The sequence below is a fragment of the Leptonychotes weddellii genome, chromosome 6 (genome assembly GCF_054177405.1).
Source record: "Leptonychotes weddellii isolate Sample4059 chromosome 6, ASM5417740v2, whole genome shotgun sequence".
NCBI classification, from domain to species: domain Eukaryota; kingdom Metazoa; phylum Chordata; class Mammalia; order Carnivora; family Phocidae; genus Leptonychotes; species Leptonychotes weddellii.
In genome coordinates this window covers 62,884,711-62,896,761 of record NC_138374.1, presented here as the reverse complement: position 1 = coordinate 62,896,761, position 12,051 = coordinate 62,884,711, and the positions used below count along the sequence as shown (strand labels likewise).

Sequence of the window (12,051 nt, the reverse complement as noted above, 5' to 3'; positions counted from 1 at the left end):
ATTGGATTTGGATCTTGCAGAGCAAATGTGTTTGATTTTCCTGGTCTGTTTCCCGTTGCCCTCATCAGTGAGTCTGTCTCTCTCTCCTCACACACACCCTTCAGACATCACTCAAATAAACACATTGAATAGGAAGTGTAGTCTGCCACGTCCTATCTCACTGTAGTGCGTGTGTGTTGTAATCTGTGCATTATTTGTTGTCTACACAATGAGGTGGTTTTACGTTTCTGGATGAGAAAGGCACAGTCACTGTCCCCCATCAGAGTTGCACCATGGAACTGAACGGGTGGGGTGTATTTGACCATGTCCTTGGTAACATTGGGCCTGTGGATTAGCCAGGAAAAACGAGTCCTTCTCTAAGTGTGGATGTGGAATGGTCTAAAATGGAAGGGTAGCCTATTACGTATTTGTCACTGAGCCCAATGATGGGCCTACCAAGATGCTAACACCCAGGGTGTAGGGCCTGTTATCTGGTTGTTCGGATCAGATACGCAGGAGAAGAGAGAACCAGGTGAGAGGCAGAGTGGGAGGAGAGAGGGAGAGGGAGAGACAGGGAGAGAACACAAGAGCAAACATAAGCCAGTGCTTCTCTGACGAGGCCTGGGACATAGTGCTGATCACACACGGGGAGCTGAGCAGTCAGTACTGAGCAGCAGATGTTAGAAGGCAGGTACTGCAGGATCATGTGGCAGAAAGAGACACTCAGGTGAAGGATTACACACTTGGTTGTTGAGATTAAGAAGAGGAACCACAAAATGCTCCCACAAGAAAAGGATGCTTCCTCTGAGTCTTGAATAACCATTCATTCATTCTTTCAAGTGTTCATTAGGTTTCTGCTAGGTTCAGGAAGTAGAACAATGAACAACCCCCCCCCCAACATTTCCACTCTACCCTCTGCCCCTTGGGGAGCTCACATCCTTATAGGTAAGTGGTAGCCACACAGCCAGGTGGGAAAGGGTTGGCCTGGTGTGGGGAACAGCATGGGCCATGACACAGGGTCCATAGTAAGCTCGGTGTGAGTGGATATGGGGTGGGTCAAAGAGGAGGCATGCAGGGGGCAGGTGCCAGGTCCCAAAAGAGGAGTCTGTGTGCCAAGCCAAGGAACTTGAATTTTCTGCTGAAGGCTGTGAAGAGCTACTACTGATTTCAGCAGGTGGGGGTGGAGGGGGGGGTCACATCCTCGGCTTAGAGCACTTGACAGCTGTGTGCAGGGTAGAGCAGCCAAGGGTGCAGGCAGGGCGCCCCCTCAGGACGTAAGCCTTAGGTAGGGCGGGGAGAGGCAAGTGTGGACAGTCAGCGGATGCCAGGGAAGGAGGTTGAGCAGGCTCTGTGATGGATTACTGGGAGCGGTGAGGGTAAGAGAGAGGATTCCAGCTGACTCCCACTTCCTAGCCTTCCACTCGGCGACGGTGCCCCTGATGGAGGGGGAAGATAGAGGAAAAGTGCCAGTTCCCGTGAAATGTGACAAGTTCAGGTTTGGGGACTTTGCTTGTGAATTCCAGAATTCCACAGGCTTCCCCTGAGAGCACTAGAAGTAGGAGGCTCTTCTTCCTACAGAGGAAGCATGAACCCAAACGAGAGGGCATCGGGTGTTTGTGGAAGCTTGCTTTCAAAGTGTTCAGTCAAAAACCTTAAGTGTCTTCAGCATAGGAGGAGCTCACTGTTAACACCTGCCCTGCAAGGAAAGGAAACTGAGTCTCACGCGTGTTAAAAAACATTGGATGGAGAGTTAGAGCTTGGGCCCGCGATTAACGACTCTGGATCTAGTGCTCTGCCACGAAGATCCACCTGGTCAGTACCCGGGCCGTCCGAGGCTTGGGACTGGAATTGTCAGTGATACCAGCCCAGCCCTCCTGTCCTAAAACAGCTTCAGGAATGCCAAAGGCTGAGGGTCAGCAAATTAATGACAACACCAGGAGACCTAATGTGTACACTTCTGAGGGTCCCTTGTCCAGGGAGGGTGGCAGGGGAAGGGCAGTTCTGGATTCAATATCCAAGTTTTGATGGGTGATGAATATGCTCTCCTCTGGGCTGGGGAGGCTTCGTTCCACACCCACTATCCCCGCCACCTACTGAGGAAGCTGAAGCCTGGGTCGATGGGTTCTCTGGGTCTGATGTTCCTGCTCTGTGCAAATACCCTCCCAATGTGGAGAACCTGAGTCTTTTCTGGGGCGTTTTGTGTCTGACATGTATGTTGTTGGTGTTCGATAGCATATGTTATGCTAATGTAACAAATATGGCAACAGGAAAGCCAGGATGTCATTCTGGGATGTGGCTTTGCGTCCAGTTTTGCAGAAGGAACCGGTCCAGGATGGGGGAAAGAGTGCATTTAAGACCGAAACTTGTGACTTGAGTGGGAAAGGAAGGGGAGGCTCCCCTCACTCTCCTCCAGAATTCCCTGCCTTCCCTGGTTCGCCTGGCCCATGGCAGACCAGCTTTGGAAGTTGGTATCAATAGTTTGCAGCTCTCATCTTCATGAAACAGAGAATTGCAAGTTCTTCACTTGATGCCTAGTTAGGCAAACCAACAGGTTGACACCAACTGGCCGGAACAGGCATTTTTAATAAAACTTATCTGAGTTAAAAATGCTGCCTCAGAGATTTTGTGCTGAAACAAACAAAAAACTGACAGGTGGCATCTTTCATGCAAAACTTCTGCTGGGGCTAAAGTAAAATGTCTGATAAGGTTGTTTGCCCATGGGGGTAGGATTAATTGGATTTTCTCTCTTGCCCCCTCACATCTGGCATGCTGTTATGATGACAGGACCACAGAAGTTTTAATAGTTTTAAAAGCTGAATCATAGTTTATATTTTTAGCATTTGAACTACTGAGCAAAAACCAGGGGAAGGAGTACAGTAGGAGAGTACGTTCCTGCAATCCTCCAGGGATAATTTTTGTTTGTCTGAAAACGTGTTTGTCTGAAAGCCCAAGCCTGATGTAGCCTGTCCAGAGCAAGCCGGCGGGGAAGCGAAGCCTCAGCTGAAGACACAGGATTATTCTAGGCTCCCTTCTTTCAAAAGCTTCAGAGTGCCTTCTCATGCTACTGGGTGTGGATGGCCTGGGATGATGTACGTGGGCTGTGTCACCATATTCTGGATCTTTCTTGAACAAGTCGATCTACAAATGTGTACAAAGAAATGAGCCTCTGAGGACTTGTCTCTCTGGAGGTGCAAAAGGAGGAGGAAAGAGCAAGGGAAGGAACTGTGGGGAGCTTGTGTGAAATCGGAGGAACCTAGACTCTAAGTAAAATGACTCCTATTCCCTCAGCCCGGTGAGCAATCCCCTCACGGTGATTTTACTCCTTAAACAACACTGGCAAGACTCCCTCTTTATAATTTCTGTGTGGTAAGCCTTCAAAATCCTTGGGTAGTTTCTGTAAGCTTAATGTTCCAGGTGAGGTTAGTTGTTAAGGAAAGAACTTTCATGAAAGCAAGGCGTGTCTGAGTTTTCAAGAAAAGAATACAAACACGGAGGCAACCAAAATGTCCTTTTCTTTCTCTTTCTTCCTCCAGGTGCTAAATATGGCAGTTGAGTCCGTCCAAGTTTGCATGTATATTTCCAGACTTGTGTCTTATGGAATACAAATAATATAGATTTCTCAAGTTTTTTGGCAATTTATTCCCCTTAGCTAAATTTTGCAAAATGATCTAAAATACCCAGTGCTCAGCCCCAGAAGCCAATAAAACAGGATGAAGATTTGGGTCGTGATTTGGAAACAAGCAAAATGGAACAGACCTGTCTGCTTTCTAATATGATTTTATTTTAAATACGAGTCCTTATTCTACTTTCCCCCAGTATCAGACAGCTGGTTCCTTCTTGAAGCAACTCTTGAAGACAGATGGACCAACCGTTGCCTCAAAGTATTGGCTTTTCGTATGGCTGCCATTTTCCCCATTTCTCTTAGTGCCTCCTTTTCTTCACTTGCCAACCTATGTTCTCCCTGGCACCAAGCAGATATCTAGAGTTGACTATTTCTTTCCCATTTGATGATGGAAAGATGAACATAAGGTACCAGACTGGGTTATTGCATTCATTGACAGATGGATTTGCTCCATTCATATAAAGAGTTCCTTTTGCAGAATATCTGAGTTCTGGTGCATCCTTTAGCTGGATGTGTAATCCTCCTCACCAAGCTTCTCTCTCAGACTCGTATGTTGTGAGTCATGCTGTGAAATCTACAGGACCAGGTAGCTGTGACCTGGCCATTAGTCCGGTTTCTCTGTGTTGTAATACAAATACCTCTTTCTGTTATTTAAAACATGGGATTATTTGTAGGTAGTCACTCCAGAGATGGACATAATTGAATTTACTTATCATTTAAATTAATTATGGATATCAAATCAATGTGAAGGAGTGGGGAAACAAATCAGGGATTGATGTCTACTATCTGTTCCATTTTAATTTGAGGACCCTTTAAATGTAAAGGTGAACCACTCCTTGCTTTACGGTTGGAGTATTTCTTTCACGAATAAGTGAGTTACATACATAACAAAGTACTATACAGTGGTGAAAGCGAGTGGGCTATAGCTGTACATATCAATGTGGACAAATCTCATAGACATAATCTCAGTGAGACAAGCAAGTTCCAGAAGAATGCATACAGTACAGTACCAACTATTTATTTAAAAACATGCAAAGCAACATTCTACGTTTTAAGGATGCATACAAAGCAAGGGAAAGGATAAATAGGTGCATGGGGATGATAACTACCTAAAAATCGTCACCTCTGGGGCAGGCAGTGGGCACAATGTAATCTGAGGGTCTTTAACAGGTTCAGTAAAATTTTCTTTTATGAACTGGATGATTGGTCCTTGGTGTTTATTTTACAGTCTTTGTCCCTTGTATATTGTCAGTGTTACAGAACACATTTAAAGAAAAGGAGAAAAACTGTGGCAATGGACAAGGTCTGAGAGTGCCCAGGGGTGGATTTATGAGTCAAGAAGAGCACCTGCAAATTCTTGGCATGCCAGCCCTAGGCTCCCAGGCACAGGGGAGGTGGCCATGGATGGGGAAGCTGTGGGTGCTTGAACAGGTGAGGCAGGTGGCAGGAAGGGCAGATTCCTGGTGGAGGAAGGAGATGAGAGATGCCAGGAAGTCTCTCTCTCCTGGGGAGGTAACAATCCACACAGAGGCAGCCTTGCCTTGGCCCAGGGAGCCCGGAGAGGAGTGTTCTCCCCAGTCCCCCAATGCTACTGAGCTGCTGTGCACCTCACCCGGGCGGCTCACGTAGGGGCCTAGAGATTGTTTTCTTCTTCCCTGGTCCACCCTGTGTGATGAGTTGTGATTTAGAAAACAGAATTCCAGCTAAACCAGCTTGCTGCAGCCCTGTAGCCTTGCATTCCTGCATGGGATCCTCTGGGGAGGCTGGGCAACCCCATATTTCTTGATGTGAGAAGTGTCTTCACCCTGGCTCTCAGAGTCCCAGGGCCATGTTTCTGGTGTCCTGACTACCCTCCCTACAAAAAGAGCAACTGTCAGCTGGCAGATTTTGTGGACTTCAGTAAGCAGAGGCTTCCACACTCCTGCTGGAAAGCACCTGAGTTGTCTGCAAAGGCTCTGCTTTCTGGGTCGGCCTGTGATGGCTGTTTTGCCTTTCCCAGACTCCACATCCTCAGGTGCAAGGTGGGATGCCATGGGCACATGGGCAGGACAGGCCGTCCTTGTATGGAGTGTGGGCTACATGCCACCAAGACTGAGGCTGAAGCCTGGGCAACACTTGGGATTATTTATAAATGCAGAGACACATATCAAATGGAGGGGAAGAAAGAGACAGATGTGAACCCCAAGCCAGAGAACAAAACATTTTGTATGTAAGGTACCATTTTCAAATCTTCACTAGTGCAGTAAAACATCGAAAGTCCCTACTTATTAAAGAATGCTAGTAGGCAATGCGTAGGTGCATGAAGGATGAGCTTTCCTTTTAGACAGGAAAGCCACCCTGTCTCTGGAGTCTTAAGGAACACCCTTCCCTGCTTTACAGGTGAGGGACTGGAGACCCTGCAAGGTGAAAGGCTTGGGTGAGCGCACAAGGAAATGATAGAGCTGCAGCTAAACCGTTGGATTTCCAGTGCTCTGCCTAGAGTTTCTCCCACCGTACATGTGCCTGCTCCATTCTGTGCCATCTTTCCTCTTTCTTTCATCTTTCTTCCCATCTCTTGCCCTTGGGTGAATCTGTAAAGCAAGTAGGGGGTGTAATAGAAGACGTTACCGGGAGCGCCTTCTGAAAATTACCTTCCCTAAAGCTTTTTAGAAGAATATGTCACCTGTCATCCATAATCCAGGCTGTGCTAAATAAAGACTGAAATTGGCTAATGCTAAAGGGAGCTGTGATTTGTTCCATATTTATTATTCTAGTACTTTTGGTTTTTGGAACTGTTGTTACGAGAAATTGTTTCTCCTAGACTCCAGAATTTGCTTAGGGAGTGCTTTTCTCTTTGATTTGCTAAAAATTTGATTTCCTCTCATGGATTTCTCAAGGAGTACCGTGAAGGCACTTGGTTACTCTTTATGGCACAGAGCTTTAATACAAACCATGCATATTTTAACTCTGTACATGGGAGTGATATCTGTGCCTTGGATGGCTCTGATCTTGTGTGAGCAAGAAGCACAGCGACTGCTACAACATAGCAATGGAAAGTTCTTTTTCAGGAAAGTCCCTGTGAAGTTCGGTACTGAGTGTACACAGCACAGCATTGTCTGTATAGCATTCATCAGGCACAAATCAATCCGCCTTCATAAAGCAAAAGTCAAAGTCAAAGAGAGAAGGCACATCAGTTTTGCTTTTTTTATTTTTAACCAATAACACGGAGTATGTGGAATTCCTTAAAAATGACACTCTGTACAATTCCATTTTTGCGAGGTAACTAGAATAGTCAGGTTCGTGGAGACGGGAGTGGAATGGTGGTTCCCAGGGGCTGGAGAGAGAGGGAATAGGGAGTTCGTGTTTAGCGGATACAGAGTTTCGGTTTGGGAAGGTAAAACGTCTGGAGACAGATGGTGGTGATGGTTGCCCAGAAATGTGAATGCACTTAGTGCCACTGAGCTGTACACTTAAAAATGGATAAAATGGTCAATTTTATGTTATACATTTTACCCCAGTAAAAAAAAGATTAAAAAATGACACTACATCCCGGTGATTTCAGACATCTATTTACTGAGAATCCCACCTGAGAATGTGTTCTGTCTCCATACTGAATGTGGTTTTTATTCTTTTCCTTTGGGTGTTACGTTCAGCATTTTTAATTTTTTTAATAGCTAAAGCTATGTCACATTTCCTCCTGTGACAAAGAGAGGGATTAAGTGTGGTGCATTCATCTCCCACCATCTGTTAGACAGCTCCTCTGAAGCCTTCTGGAAGCTGAAGGGCGGGGATGCTCACATGGCGTCTCTCAGCTGCCGCTTCCTTGTCCACTGGCTCGGGGAGACCCGCCTTCCACTGTCTTAAAATATAGTGTATTAATAGAAAAGATGAGGTAGAGTCAGGGCAACAGATCAAGACACAACAGCCATTGTAAAGATACTTTGTGACTCACAGAACCCGGGGGCACGCCATGCCTTGGGGCCGCCCGCGGAAGCTCCGGGACGCAGAGGGAGAGTGGGGAACCATGAACCTTGGTCTCATCAATAGAGATTTCACAGGCATAATGGGCACCCTCTTATTGCAGATGGTAAAATTTTACCACCTTTGATTCACATCACCCTCTGGTTTTATTTTTTATTTTTTTTAATTTTTAATTAAATTTAAAAAAATTACAAATACACTGATGTCCCATCCTACACTGTGGAGAGTCTGTTTTCCCCCCTCAGTGTCTTTGTCATACAGAGTTTTAAATTTTAAACTAGAGGACTTTATCTTTTCCTTTATTGTTCATTCTTTCTATTTTTTGTTTAATACATTCTTTCCTACTCCATATCATATAAATATCTTCTATATTTTCTTCTGAGTTTTAAAGTTTTGCTCTATACCTTTATTTATTTTTTTAAAAATACATTTTTTAAAAATTTCCATCTGGGATTTATTGTTGTGTTTGGCATCAAGTAGGGTCCTAATTTTGTCTTTTACATATGAATACCCAATGGCATCATGATATCTATTGATCTGTGTGCCACTTGTGTGTGTGTGTGTGTGAGTGTGCATGTGTGCATGCATCTTCTATTCCATTGATCTGTTTGTCCTCTGCACTAATACCACACTGCTTAATTGCTCTGGCTTTATGGTTTATAGTACATTTTGATATGTGGTAGGACTTACCCCCTCCTCCCCTCCCCCCATTCCTTCTCTCCCCACGTAGGACTAACCATCCTTTGTCTTCAAAGTTGTCATGGCTATTCATGGTCCTTTAGGATCATCTTGTCAGATTTTAACTGGATTGCATTGAATTTATGTATAAAGTATTTGAGAGGAAGGCCAAATTTATATTATTGACCTTCCCCTTCATGAACATTTCATATGACTACATTTGTAGAGTGTTCATTATTTATGCAGTTTTGCTGTTGTTGTTAAATTTATCCTGTGATATCCTCAGATTCTTTTTTCTATTACAAATGCTAAATAAAAAAACCCCCAATCCTCCAAAACCAAAAACAGAAAACAAACCTGCTCCCAATCAGTTTTTGTTGCCTTACATTATGTTTTATATGATCTTGTTTCCAGCAACTTTGCTAGAATTGTCTTGGTTTTTTATAGCTTCTCTTTGATTTTCTGTAAAGGAATCATGTCCTTTGTAGATAATGGTGTTTTGTTCTCTTCTTCCTATTCCTTACTCTTTTCATTGCTTCCCCCACTTGTCTTATTTTGCATAGATGCACTGATACCTGATGTCCTTGGGTTTTATCTGATATTAAAAGGTAAAATTCTAAGGTTAGACTGTTATGTGTGATGTTTGTAATTTTGACAGATACATTATTAGATTAAAACCATTTTTTAATTGTATATGTGTACATATACCTATATATATACTTATATATATTTCATTTAACACATTGAAATGGTAAATTAAAGTCATAATTAAAATTCTGTTTTATAGTACCATATAATCTACACACAGTGTACAGTTTGATGAGTTTTGAGAAATGTATATATCCATGTAATTTACACCCTGTAAAGCTATAGAGTCTCCTCCATCCAGAGTATCCTTTGCAGTTAACTTCCCACCCCCACCCCCTGATTCCGTGGCCAGACAAGTAGTCTGATTTCTATCAGTATAGGTAAATATTACCTATTCTAGAAACTCTAGAAAAATGGAATTATACTGTAGACATTCTTTTCTGTCTGTCATCTTCTATTCAGCATGTTGTTGAGGTTCATCCATATTGTTGTGGGTATCAGCAGTTTATTTCTTTTTTATTACTGAGTAGTATTTCATTATATAAGTGTACTATAATTTGTTTATTCATTTTCCTGTTAACATTTTTTAGTATATGTGCTGCCGAAGCGAGGACCATTTTCCTGTTAATAGACATTGGGGTTGTTTCTAGTTTTTGACTAATATGACTTAAGCTTCTATGAACATTCTTGTCATAAGTCTTTCTGTGTTTTCATTTTACTTGGGTTCATATCTGAAGTGCAATTACTAGATTGTAGTTTAGGCATACGTTTAACTTTATGAGAAACTTCCAAAATTGTACCACTTTATATTTCTACCAACACTGTTGGAGAATCCTAATTGTTTTATATCATTATCAAGATTAGATGTTGTCTGTCCTTTTTATTTTAGCCATTCTAGTGGCTATGTATGGGTGACTAATGCTTAAGTACTTTTTCATGTGTTTATTAACCATTTATATATTTTTCCTTTGTGAAGTTCCTGTTCAGATCTTTTGCTGACGTTTTGTTGTTGTTGTTGTTGGATTGTTTTTTTAACTATTAAGTTGTAGGGGAGCTCTTAAATATTTTGGAATCAAGTCTTTTGTCAGGTATATATAATTACACCTACTATATTCCCTCCTACTCACAGGACTTTCCTGTTCATTTCTTTTTTTAAAAAATTTGTATTTTTATAATTTCTCCAGTTTATTTTGAAAACAATCTTTTCTGACATGTATCCACATGAATTTTAGATTAATTAACTCACAGTAAATAGAAATGACCTACATGTGCCTATAAATTAAGCACTGATGAATGTTTATTAACATATCGGTATTTAAGTATCCCAACATAAAAGAACTTTTGCTAACTTTTTAATTATTTTTCCCTCCTAAGCTAATTTATTTTTGACATTTGGGTTATGTACGCATAAAAAAGCAGACACGTTCTGCAAACTGACCATGAGATAAACCAGCATACAAGTGTCTTTTTTGGATATGATTAAATTTCCAGGGGCAAAGTGGTTCAAACGGGAGCAAATGAGCCCACTTCCTTATAAAATAAACTAAACAAAAACTAGGGAGTATTAAAGGTGCTAAGATTAATTCCACAAATCTTTTTCTTTTTTCTGTCTTTTAAATATGCAAGTGTGCACTATGAATATGTATGAATGAACACTTTTCATCTAGGTTGTAAGCTCCCATGGATGGTAAAAGGCCCTGGAATAAGGAGGTAGTGCAGGGGAACGGGGCATTCATCCTCATCAGGTTGTCCACAATCTTAGGGAAGAGGTAGAACAGAAGACTTACAAGCCTCAGTGGGCTCAGATGTTGATCTGGGTCTTAAAGTAGTGCTCATTTCATCATGTTCTATTTTGTTTGTTCCACACTTTTTGTAACTGGAGCAAAGTGGGAGGTTCAGCTAGTCTAAGAAGACTTTATGTACCCCACCAATTGTCTCGATCAAAAATTTTTATTTATTCTTCTGCCAAACACAGCTACTGAATTTCATCTTTAATTATTTTTTAAGATAAGAAAGAGCAAGTCAACTGAAGAAACAGCTGTGGGCTTGAGCTATGGAATGTTCTCGCACTTTGACACGTCGACTGAGAGATGCAGAGGCTGTGGGGATTAGCCCCATTGGCTGCATCAAGGAATGGATGCAGTGTCAGCACACCTTCTTCAAGAACACTCTACAGCACCTTTCACACTGCTGGTAGATGGTCTTGAGTTGGAGTCTCCCATAATAGGGATCTTCAGTGATATATCGCTTTCATGGATAATAGCTCCCAAGTGGTTCAATTTTAGCTTTGCCATTTTTAACTTGCTTCCTTTTTCTATTCAAATCTCTCATATTGCTTTCATCCACACGTAGTATATAATCAAATGTGGCAAAGTCTTCTTGGTAACCTGCCTGGACAATGTGATTCATGGGAGTACCATGCTCCTTCATGCAGTTGTGCCTTTGATAATCAGGAGGGTTTTCTATTTCATGCATGGCTGTTGCAGCAGTCCACCCTTCAATTATCGACAACATTTTGATCAGTTACAAGTTTTCTGAAAATTGCTTCTGCAATGAGTGATTGGCAGGTGCTACCCAGACGCAGCCACAGCACTGATGTGGGCACCTGTTTGGCCATCTTCCCGTGCACGCCGAGGCCGCTGCTGACCGCCTCAGAATATTTCTCCTGCTCATTTTCACAATGGTGTCTTTTGCAGAGTTAAAGTTTCTAATTTTGATGAAGTCCATTTGATCTATTTTCTTCCTTTATTGCGTTAATGTAGTTAGCTACGCTGATGATTTTCAAATGTTAAGTAACATTTTTTCCTGCATAAACCATAGTTGATCATGAAATATTACACTTTTTACAAATTGCTGGATCTGATTTACTTACTATTTGGTTAAGTGTTAATGAGAGAAATTGCTCTGTATTTTATATCAATGTTATGCTGCCCTCATAAAATTTTTTGAGAAGTATTCCTTTCTCCTAAAAGTTTGTGTAAAACTGATATTTTTTCTTCCTTAAATATTTAATAATATTTAATAGTAAAGCCACTTTACTATGGAGTTCTTGAAAGTAGGGTTTAAAGTGCAAATTCAGTTTCTTTAATAGATATATGTTTCTCTTCTCAATTCTATCAAATAATTTATTTCAATGCTCCATTATTTAAGTATTTTGATACTTCAAGTATTTTCATGCTCTATCAGAAGCATATACATTTAGGATTGTCTACATACCCACTTTA

General features: G+C 41.9%; 1 pseudogene; it reads right to left on the bottom strand.

Moving 5' to 3' along the window:
- Positions 1–10,972: 10,972 nt before the first annotated feature.
- On the bottom strand, positions 10,973–11,697 carry LOC102741765 (low molecular weight phosphotyrosine protein phosphatase pseudogene; annotated as a pseudogene).
- Positions 11,698–12,051: the final 354 nt, after the last annotated feature.